This window comes from Leuciscus leuciscus (assembly GCF_965113295.1).
Source record: "Leuciscus leuciscus genome assembly, chromosome: 25".
NCBI classification, from domain to species: Eukaryota; Metazoa; Chordata; class Actinopteri; order Cypriniformes; family Leuciscidae; genus Leuciscus; species Leuciscus leuciscus.
In genome coordinates, this window is record NC_138724.1 from 29,597,434 (window position 1) to 29,609,106 (window position 11,673).

The window sequence follows — 11,673 nt, forward strand, 5'->3', positions numbered from 1 at the left end:
TAAAATATGTGCCTTTTATTCTGCCTTTTATTATTGAAAAAAAAGTTTAAAAATTGTCGTCGAGCCATTTAGGCCTAAGCAGTGAGAGAACCATATCTGGCTCGAGCATCGGTTCCGAGGAGACTGGAATACCTGTACGTTTACACCAGTGCATTTTCATTTTAAAATGCATAACCTGAACGCATAACACACACACACACACACACACACACACACACACACACACACACACACACACACACACACACACACACACTAATCCGGAGTTCTCTTACGAGAGGTCTCTCGTACTTGCGTAAGATATCTTACGCTAGGGGAAAACCTCTTTTCCTCGAGATATTGAAGCCAAAAATTATCCTTAATTTTGCAATAATGTAAAACGCATTGCAGCAGCATGCAGACATGGGCGAGACAGCTCGCGCGCCCATTGGCTGCTCTGCGGCAACTGCACTAGCCTATCGATAGAGGCTCCTCATGACGTCAGAACCAATGAGGGCGCTTCGCGCCCATTACGTCATGTCCCGCCGAAATCGGGTGGGGCCAGGGCTATAAATACGGCCCAGAGAGGCTGGTTTGGTCAGTTTTTCATCTCTTCAGCGGGCCTTCGCATCGCTGGATCCTGAGAGGAAGCCACGCCGTCTGAGTCAAGCACCCAGCGGGATTAGTGCATCTGAAGCTGCTGGTCGACATCTCGCCGCCTTCAGTCGCCGTTTCTGCTGACGCTTTCCGGCGTACATATCCTTTCCTCTGCTACTGTGTTTTGTGTATGTGTGTGTGTTCGCCGCCGCGACACACACTCTCATTGCACTAAAAGAGCCGGGCGTCTTTTTCAAGAGCGGACGGTCACGGGGCTAGCTTTCTCTCTCCCTCTGTTCGAGCCGCGCAAAATGCGCCGTTCACAGGGGAAGCTGGAAGCGGACGGTCGGGGTTAGTTTTTCTTTACGTACAAGAAAGCTACCCTGCCCCTGCGCCCCATTCACGCGTCACTCACCGGCGAAAGGAGAAAATAGTGTTTAGTCCCGCCGGACTGACCTGAATTTTCTCACACATTTCTCAGTTCCCTGATCAGGCGACTGGAAATATAAATATTGCAGCGCCTGCAAGCAAACGCCGAAGAAAAGATGTTGACGCTCTTATATGCTCGTGCATCTAAAAGCCTTTGTGTTCCCCCCTGTGGCTCAATGGCGGAATCTTTGGTTTTTCACACGAGAGACCGGTGTTCGAATCCCGGTCTAACAGCAGATCAATTATGCCTCCAATGCTTCGCTCTGTCAGTTCCCTGAAAGGCGACTGCAGATGTGCATTTTGCAGCCAACGAGCGCGTTGTACAACCCGCTCGCCTGCACCCAAACACCGTTTCTATGGTTCCCGTGCGTCACTGGCGAAAGGAGAAAAGAGTGTTAATGTCCCGCAGCGGCCGGGCCGAATTCTATTCCTCACACATTTCTCATTCCCCTCTGAAGTTCAGGCGACTGGAAATGTCATACTGCAGTGAGCGAGCCTGTTGTAATGCACGCACGCCTGCAAACAAACGCCAGCATGTTGACGCTCTCTGATAATACTCGCGCTATCTAAATGCCTATGTGTCTTCCCCTGTGGCCCAGTGGCAGATTCTCAGGTTTTCACGCGAGAGACCCGTGTTCGATCCCGGGTCTACTGGCAAAAAAAAAAAATGTTATGCCGTCAATGCTCGCTCTGTCAGTTCCCTGAAAAGGCGACTGCAGATGTGTATTTTTGCAGCCAACGAGCGCGTTGTACAACCCGCTCGCCTGCACCCAAGCACCGTTTCTATGGTTTCCGTGCGTCACTACCTCCATTCTCACACATTTCTCTGGAAATGTCAATATTGCAGTGGACGAGCCTATTGTAATACACGCTCACATGCAAACAAACGCCAGCATGTTGACGCTCTCTGTTTCTATAGCAACTTCTCGCTCGTTCAGTTCCAGTAAATGCGACTGTTCCAGTGTACTCTGCAGTAAGCAAGTCGGCGACACAGCCCGCTTGCCTGCACACAAACGCCGCTTTTACGGCTACCCAGATAAATCCCATAAGAGTGTATTTTCTGGTGTTCCGGCCACGGCCGATGGTGTTATGAGTGTGGACAAAATGCTCACTGCCCAGTGCTCATTCCTACACGGAAACACACAGCCCGTCGCACAGGGCTCGCGCACATGAAATCGACCCAGATCGATTGCGCATTAAATGTGGTAAATGTGCCCACTGCCCAGTGCCCACAAACACTACGTTCTGCATGTCTCAAGGTTTCTGTAAAACGAAACCAACATGCATTCGCTCTGCTCAGGCAGACAATGCTCTCAGTGTTGTAAATGTGCCCGCTATCCCACGCCCACATTCACACATAGACATGACAGGTCCTACGGGACTCGCCCAGCCCTCCCCCTCTCGGTTGACCACCGCAGAGGAGTCGAGCGCGGGCAATCTGCCCGCTGTTATCAGCGCGCCCCCTGCCTCAAATGTCATAAGCGCGACGCTTATGTTGCAGCACACCGAAGCCCCTCTGTCGCTGAGCGACCAGAGCGCGCTTCGCATTCAACCCCTAGCCATTCGTGCAAATGCATGGGCAAGGCTACCCGGGGTTTGGGTGCTAGACATTATAGAAAGAGGCTATTCGCTACAGTTCGGTCGACGCCCACAACGCAAAGCGGCGCGAATCAATACTACGGTGAAAAAGGAAGTAGCACACCTACTTCGGGCCGAAATAGCGAAGTTACTGAGCAAAGGGGCTATAGAACCCTTATCACAAGCTCAGAGCGAAGGGGGCATGTACAGCAGATATTTTCTGGTACCCAAAAAAGACGGGGGTCTCAGACCCATTCTAGATCTAAGACGACTAAACAAAGCACTTCTGAAACGACAGTTCAGAATGCTCACGACCAAGAAAATCCTCTCGCAAATTTGCCAAGGGGACTGGTTCATGTCGATAGATCTGAAAGACGCTTATTTTCAAATACAAATAGCGTCACGTCACAGGCGATTTTTTGAGATTCGCCTTCGAGGGTCAGGCATATCAGTACACAGTCCTGCCATTTGGCCTATCCCTGGCACCTCGCGCATTCACAATGTGCATGGATGCAGCGCTCGCACCCCTCAGGCTCCGAGGCATACGAGTGCTGAATTATTTGGACGATTGGCTGGTTCTAGCTCGATCACAGTCGGGGCTCATAGAACACAGGACCATATTACTCGATCACCTCGAGAATTTAGGTCTCACAGTCAATTGGGCGAAGAGTTCGCTGTCTCCCAGTCAGAAAATATCTTTTCTGGGCACAGATCTGGACTCGCTGTCTATGACAGCACAGCTGTCGCCGCAGCGCATGACAGAGAATTTTCGCCACGGCGCTTTAGTCCCGCTCAAAAAGTTTTCAAAGGATGCTGGGTCTCATGGCTTCAGCATCCTCAGTGCTTCAGCTGGGTCTGCTTCGCATGCGCCCGCTGCAGTATTGGTTAAAAGCACGCGTGCCGCGCAGAGCTTGGACCTCCGGTCTCGCGCGCCTCAAGGTCGATCAGAAATGCGTCGCAGCTCTGAAACCTTGGACAGTGACCGACTGGTACCGGTCAGGAGTAAGCCTGGGGACTTCCTCGAGTGTGAAGGTGGTGTCTACGGACGCCTCAACCTCGGGATGGGGAGCGCTGCTCGAGGGCAGACCGTTATTCGGCCAGTGGTCGGAACGGGAGAAGCTTCTGCATATAAACTGCCTGGAAATGATGGCAGTCGACAACGCGCTGAGGCGCTTTTGTCCCCAGATAAAAAGACACCACGTCTTGGCCCGTTCGGACAACATGTCAGTGGTGGCTTATATAAATCACCAAGGAGGTATCAGATCCAGAATCCTTCACAGGCTGACGGAACGCCTCCTGGTCTGGGCTCAGCACAGTCTGCGCTCACTCAGGGCAGCGCATGTGCCCGGCCATCTGAATGTGGGACCAGACAGACTGTCCAGAAACAATCTTCCGACAGGAGAATGGTCTTTACACCCACAGACAGTCGAACTGCTATGGAGGACATTTGGCAGAGCGAAAATAGACCTATTTGCGTCTCAAGAGAACGCTCATTGTCAAGAATTTTTCTCCAAGAGCAGGGACGCGTTGGCTCACGTCTGGCCCCGCTGCCCGCTCTATGCGTTTCCCCCTGTCACGCTCCTACCCCAGGTGTTAGAGCGAATCAGGGAGAGCGGATGCCCAGTGCTACTCGTCGCCCCATTTTTGGACAAACCAAGCCTGGTTTCCAGTCTGACGAGTACCGCCCCGTGGCCGATACCGGTGAGGAGGGATCTCCTCTCGCAGGCAAACGGCTCGATCTGGCATCCTTGCCCGGAGCGTTGGTCCCTACATGTGTGGGCCATCAACGGGTACCCGTTAACCTCCCAGCGGGAGTGTTAAACACGATCACACAGGCTAGAGCTCCATCTACGAGGCGGCTCTATTCCTCAAAATGGTCTGTGTTCACTAGCTGGTGTACAGCGAGTGGTACTCCGCCCTCACGCTGTGGGGTGACGGAGGTTCTCTCCTTTTTACAAGAGCTTCTGGATAAGGGCAGAACCCCATCCACGCTCAAAGTTTATGTGGCGGCCATAGCAGCGTTCGCTGAACCACCGCTCGGCCAGTCATTAGGAAGGAACGATCTGGTCATTCGCTTCCTTAGAGGAGCTAAGAGGCTGAACCCTCCCAGACCTCCCTCAGTTCCCGTTTGGGACCTTTCCACGGTTCTGGAAGCCATGAAAGGTGCCCCATTCGAGCCAATACAGTCAATAGACCTGAAACTCTTGTCTTTCAAAACAGTGTTTCTTCTGGCTCTCGCTTCAGTGAAGCGCATAGGGGATTTGCAAGCGCTCTCAGTGAGCACGACGTGTATGGAGTTTGGGCCTAATGACTCGAGAGTCATACTCAAACCAAAGCACGGATATGTTCCTAAATCCCTCAATACACCGTTTAGGGCACAGGTGATCTCCCTGTCGGCCCTGCCGGTATCTGAAGAGGAAGGGGACGCAGGCTTCCTTTGCCCGGTCAGGGCGTTAAGGGCCTATGTGTCTCGCTCATCTGTTTTCAGACAGACGGAGCAGCTCTTTGTTTTGTTCAGCGGACGTTCTAAGGGACTAGCTGCGTCAAAACAGAGTCTATCCAGATGGATAGTTGATGCTATAGCGCTAGCTTACACATCCAGGGGCCTGCAATGCCCGATAGGTGTCAAAGCGCACTCCACAAGAGGCATGGCCTCTAGGGGTGTCAAAATTTACCGTTTCTACGATGCATCGCGATGCAGAAGAGGACGATTCGGTATCGGTTCAGTAATAGACCATAACCGATTATAATGTACTGACGCTTTTCTGACGTCATTTGTGGCGTATGTGCTTTGTCTTTGTCGCGGTAGCATCCAATGGCAGAGGGAGGAGAGACGCGAGTGAGAGAAAATTTAAAATGCTCCAACTACTTTAAAGCCAACATCTGGGCAGTGGGCACATTTCGGCTTTTATGAACAACCTGGTAAGCACGACCTGCAGAAAACACGCACTGTGTGCGCTCATGTCACGGACAAATAGAATATGCAGGAGGTAATACCACTAACTTGATAAACCACGTTAGCTGTTTTCACCCCGAGCTGTTAACGCCTGGCGGAGTCTGACTGCTTTAGAGATGCGCGGATGAGCTCCAACGTCACTCGAATCCACAGCCAAAAATAAATCATCCGCCCGCCCCAATAACTTTCTCTGATTTAAGTATCTGCACCCGATGGTCAAATTACATTTATTCTGTGTTGTTACGCGTGATTATAAATGGATGATCGTCACCTTCAACAGCGGACTCGGCGACGGTTGATGCGCGCATCTCTATGGTAACACAACTGATTAATGAGCGCTGCTTTTAAATGAACATTTCTTTAAAACAAAATGTATTTGACAGATTTTCCTTTTCTTAATGGCATAAACAAGCTTTACTCCCTTGAAACTTGAACTGGAATGTCACTGTTTCTGTCACTGCGACTTCCCGAACAGGCGAGCACGCGCGCACACATCACTTTTTAAGTCAAATTTAAAATTGAGGATGCGGTGCATCGCGATGCATTGTGATATCGAATTGAACTGAATTGATGACATGATAATCGTAATCGAACCGAACCGTGAGACCAGTGTAGGTTCACACCACTAATGGCCTCGTCGTGGGCTTGGTCCAGTGGGATTGCCTTGCAAAATATCTGTATGGCGGCAGGCTGGGCCTCCCCGTCTACATTTATAAGGTTTTATAACCTCGAGGTTCCCGCTTTGCAAGCTAGGTTGCTCTCGGTTTAATTTTCAGTATTGCCCGCCCGATGCTATCAGCTCAGGATGCTGAAACTGCTAGAGCGTCGATCACTGATCGTCTGTATACTTCTGTGGGCAGTGCGAAAGTCCCCCATATTTACCAGTCCAGGCCGAGTTCGCCCTGGCTGTGTGGAACACTTGATATAACATGCTCTTATCAGAGCTCCATATTACAGGAATGATGCTATTCTAGCCCCTCTTCCCGGATTCTCTGTGAGTCCCTTGTGATTAGGCACTGTATGAGCCCCGGGCACCTGCCCTTGGGACTTTAGTGTTATGTCTCAAGCACGCACGGCGTTTTACATTGTGTTCCCCTAGCGTAAGATATCTTACGCAAGTACGAGAGACCTCTCGTAAGAGAACATACTCGGTTACTAACGTAACCTCGGTTCTCTCTAGAAGAGGGAACGAGTACTTGCGTATCTTGCCGTGCATGCGTCATGTTCTGATTCGCTTCAGCGATGAAAAACTGACCAAACCAGCCTCTCTGGGCCGTATTTATAGCCCTGGCCCCACCCAATTTCGGCGGGACATGACGTAATGGGCGCGAAGCAATAATGCAATTACATTATTGCAAAATTAAGGATAATTTTTGGCTTCAATATCTCGAGGAAAAGAGGTTTTCCCCTAGCGTAAGATATCTTACGCAAGTACTCGTTCCCTCTTCTAGAGAGAACCGAGGTTACGTTAGTAACCGAGTACGTTTTCGACCCTCGAAAACAGAGACTGACTTTTCAGTCAAGTCCGAAGCAAGACAGTCACACGCAAGTGACGTAACCCATAGCAACGCGTTATGGCAACGACACCTCAGACTGACAGAAACGTAAAAATAAACGTAAACTTTAATTTTGTACACATTGTCATGTTAATTATAATCAAATGCATTTTGTTTTATTAAAGTGAAGGGGCACCCAAAGCCCCCCACCACCCCTGCACATTTCAGTAGGGAGACGCCAGAAATTCATCAAATTCAAAATATAAGCACAAGTATCGCTGTGATCGATGAAAACAATACAGAAATGAGCCTGTCACTTAATCAAACTGTATAAAGTGTGTTGGGTGGTTGTGTAAATATGATAAATACCGTGAACTTCTCTCCTCACCTCAGAAGACTCGACTCAGCTCTGACTCGACTGAAACAATGACTGAAGAGGTGCGAACGAGCGCTGACGACGTCATCGGCCGCCAACTGTAGAGGATCGAAGACGCGCCAAAATACTATTCATAACGACAAAACATCTATAGACATCAACAATAACACACAAATATAAAAAAATAACTGGTCTTTATTCCAACTGCTCTCTTTCTGCTGGTTGTGTAAAGCTGTGTTGAGATGTAGATCATTTCAGTTTATTTAGTAGAAACTGTGTGTTGTTTAAAGTTCATAGTAATTGACCCTTCGCTAAGCCCCGCCCTCCTTAGTTACTGTTGCTACGCCTGTCAAGCTTTTGCGCCTGGCACTCTATTACAGTATGAATGCACTGGTGTCAGACATTCCCAAGGAGATATTTAGTCATTTTTGGCGAACAGGTGAAAATCTGAGAGAGCAAGACAAAAGGGACTGCAGTATGCATTCGATGGATATATCCACGACATAATATGCAACCGAGTAGAGAATAATCAAAATAGAAGCTAAAGGCTATACTGTAGGTCCCAGCGCAAGCAGCAGCCGCCTCATACGCTGACCATTCAAATGGGAAACACACAAATTGAGGAACAGTTATGGTAAGTGAAATTTGAAAATAATCTAATAATTATAAATCAAACAGCTTATCAATAAATCTTGTGGAATAAACACAAGACATTAGCCTGACCACTTTGCAATGATAACATTCTCCCGCTTATATTTTTAGCGCGCCAGGCTAATGCTCACACGTCGTGGGTCACATAAGTGACTAACGTTACTGTTATGAACTGATTAAGTTTGCATACCAACCTTTTCCTTGGAGATCTCCGGCAAGCCCCCTGATGTTCCCTCCTTTTACTAACTAACGTACCTTTTACTTTTACTAGAACTAACAACACCAGGAGAGTCGCGATCGGATTGGGGTAAGTTACTAGTTAGGCCGTCGATTAACAAAATGCTGAAATATATAAGTTAGTTATGTCAGTGAGCCTCCGTCTTGCCTTTAATCACACTGCTTGATCCACGAGCTTGACAGTAACTTTATTCTAGAGCTGCTATAAAGCCAAAACACTTTACTTTAAATTTCCTATTATCAATGTAAAGCTGCTTTGGAACAATCTACATTGTTAAAAGCGCTATATAAATGATGATGATGACGCCCGGCATTTCTTCCCTTGGGTTTTAGGTTTCGGGAAGGGAACAAAATCCACCACCCCGTCCAAACTTTTAGGATACCGGGTATTAGATTTGCACAATCCATACACACAACGCTTCGGCATGTTTCCCTCTCGCTCGAAAGCTTGCCAGACCTCCCGCGCCTAGTTACGGTTGCTAAGCCACGATTGGCCTGCTGTGGCGGTTTTCTGGCGTGGCTTAGCGAAGGGTCAATTGTTCTGAATTCATGAAGCCTTGATTTCAGTCATGTGTGAGTCATTCTAGAATTAGGGGTCTCTAGATAAACTGTTATTTAAAAAAAAAAAAACTTTATCTATCTATCTATAAATTACAGAAACGTCTGTCTGTCTGTCTGTCTGTGTGTGTGTGTGTCTGTTAACCACATATCTCTCGAACCGTTAGTCCGATGGATTTCAAACTTGACAGGTGTCTCGCTACGGTCACGAGTAAGTGCAGTGCCAAGTTTGACGTTGTTTGGATGAGAAATGCTAAAGATATCGTTAAATATATCATTTTTAAAAGGTTGTGGTTTAAAAATAAACATTCTGACATTAGAGGGTTGTATCGGTCAAAGAAGCCCCAAGAAGGTTGTGGTTTAAAAATAAACATTCTGACATAAACACTCAGTCAGCTACACTGTTTACTTCTGAATATTATAGTTTGGTTCCAGAACGTGATAAATCCATTTTGATTAATTTGAGTAAAAATGTGTTTTCTTTACCAAGAAAGTGGCAAGATGAAAACCACTATTTTCTGTTTCAAACTTTCACATAGCATCTTTAGGTTATAATATCATAAAAAATTCAAATCCAGATTTGGATTTTCAAAGATCTATTTATAACAACGGATTATTTTCCCCCAAAAATGCAATAAATTCATGACACTCTTTTTTCAAAATGCTATCATATTGAAACTGTTGAAATCAGCCATCACTAAGAAATATCTCCTGAACTTTTTTGACTGCGATCAGCTCACAAAAACTGATTTTGCACGGGCACTTTGCACTGCTCCCTGAATCGACGCGCTTATTCATTTGTGGATGTAATCTGAATCTATAAGTCAGCTATGCTGTTTACTTCTGTATATTATATTTCATTCTGGTGCACTTAAAGTTATCGCTACTGTGTAATAGTAGTCTATGCTATTCACCAACTAAACATACTATTCAATGCGCTCACAGTCTCTTTCACGGGCATCATTTGTAGTAGCCTATTCACAAACTGTTTCCTCAAGCATAGCGTTTTCTCATAGTTCACTTTGTGCTTTCTACCATGCACAAATAAAAATGTCACTGAACTTTTGCTGTGTAATTGTAACAATGAGCACTCAAACACACCAAACCAACAATTACTAAAAACACTCAAAAACTGATTTTACACGGGCATTTTGCACTAGCACTTAGAAGGTTGTGGTATTCATAAACACTCAGTCAGCTACACTGTTTACTTCTGAATATTATAGTTTATTCACAGCCATCATTTGTAGTAACCTAGCCTGCTCCCTGAATTCAATGCGTTCACAGTCTCTTTCACAGGCACCAAACCAACAATTACTAAAAACACACACAAAAACTGATTTTGCGCGGGCATTTTGCACTAGTTTAATTAATTTTGAATAATAATATACTTTATTACATGGCTTGGTTGAATTCTAATGTAGAATGTGGTGTTATTTCTTGATAACAGACGCTGCGAAGTATAACACACCGTTGCCATGAAAAACAGAGTGTTGCTATGGACGCAGGATTCTAACCGTAGAGACGGAACGGACTATTTTCTTTAGCGGAAGCAAAACAATCGTTTTTAAATCAATAAACTCCTTTTTAAATCAATATTTTGTGTCAAATTATTGATTTATTTGGTGGGTAGCCATGTAATAAGCGGGATAATGTAGAGCGAGGCGGTTGTTATAGCGAATACAACCCCTTCCTTCAGGCTGATTCAAGCTCCGCGTCGGGGTCCCGATCAGCCTGTCAGGGTAGTATTCGCTATAACAACCGCCTCGCTCTACATTATCCCTTACATATATTACACTATCATTTAAAATAATGCTTTATGTATATTTAGGGAATTTTTTTAGAAAATATTCTTTATTGAAATATTCTAATACGACTCCCACTCCACCTATTATTGTCTGTCATTGCCTCCTGATTCATGTATTCAACTTGTACTATCATGTAATAAGTCATATTTTACTTATATAAACAATTGCATAGAATATTCATATTTTTGTATTTTATGTAATTTAATTAATTTAAAAACAACATAAACATCTCCAAAGTATTCATAGAAAAAGCATGTGAACTGTACCAAGTGATGTCACTTCCTCTGGCAGGAAACTCTAGAAGGCAGTGAGGTATGTCATTATTCTTTTCTCATTCATTTGTACAAAATGTTTAGGGTACACCAATAGCAGATTAATTATTTGTCTATTATTATCTATTATCATGATAGTAAGAGCCCTAATTTAAATTGTATTGCATTACTGAATTTTGGAAATATTAGCCTCAACTGACATATATTATGGGAAAATGTTGGTGTTATTTTGTCACTTATTGGGAGCAGTATGCTAGCTGGAGCCGCTTACCTCCAGTCTTTGTGCTAAGCTAGGCTAGCGGTGGGTGCGTCAGACAGAGTTACGGCACTCACGGAGATGAGAAAGGGTATGTATGGACTTATCTAACTCTTGGGGATACGGTGAATAAGCTAAAGTCCCAAAAAATCGGCGTGTTCCTTTAATTCAAGATATTAAACTGCAAAAGGTTAAAGGGTTAGTTGACTTAAAAGTGTAAAATTGTTGACATTTCTCATGTCATTCCAAACCGGAAAAGACTTTCGTTCATCTTCGGAACTCAAATTAATATATTTTCAGGGGAAAATGAGGGAATAATGCATGACCATTCAAAAATATGACTGGGTTTCTAACGATGCAAAGCAAATGGGTGAAGTGTCCCTTTAAGTTTATCAAGTGACGAGAATACTTCTTGTGCACAAAAATAACGACTTTATTCAACTCTTCATGTTCTTCTGTGTGGGCCTCTGAGTGAGTTCA

The 11,673-nt window shown here is 45.7% G+C and overlaps 1 long non-coding RNA gene across 1 annotated transcript in view; it reads left to right on the plus strand.

Moving 5' to 3' along the window:
• Positions 1–11,673, plus strand: part of LOC309491292 — a 134,529-nt gene that overhangs the window by 60,745 nt on the left and 62,111 nt on the right. The window lies entirely within an intron of this gene.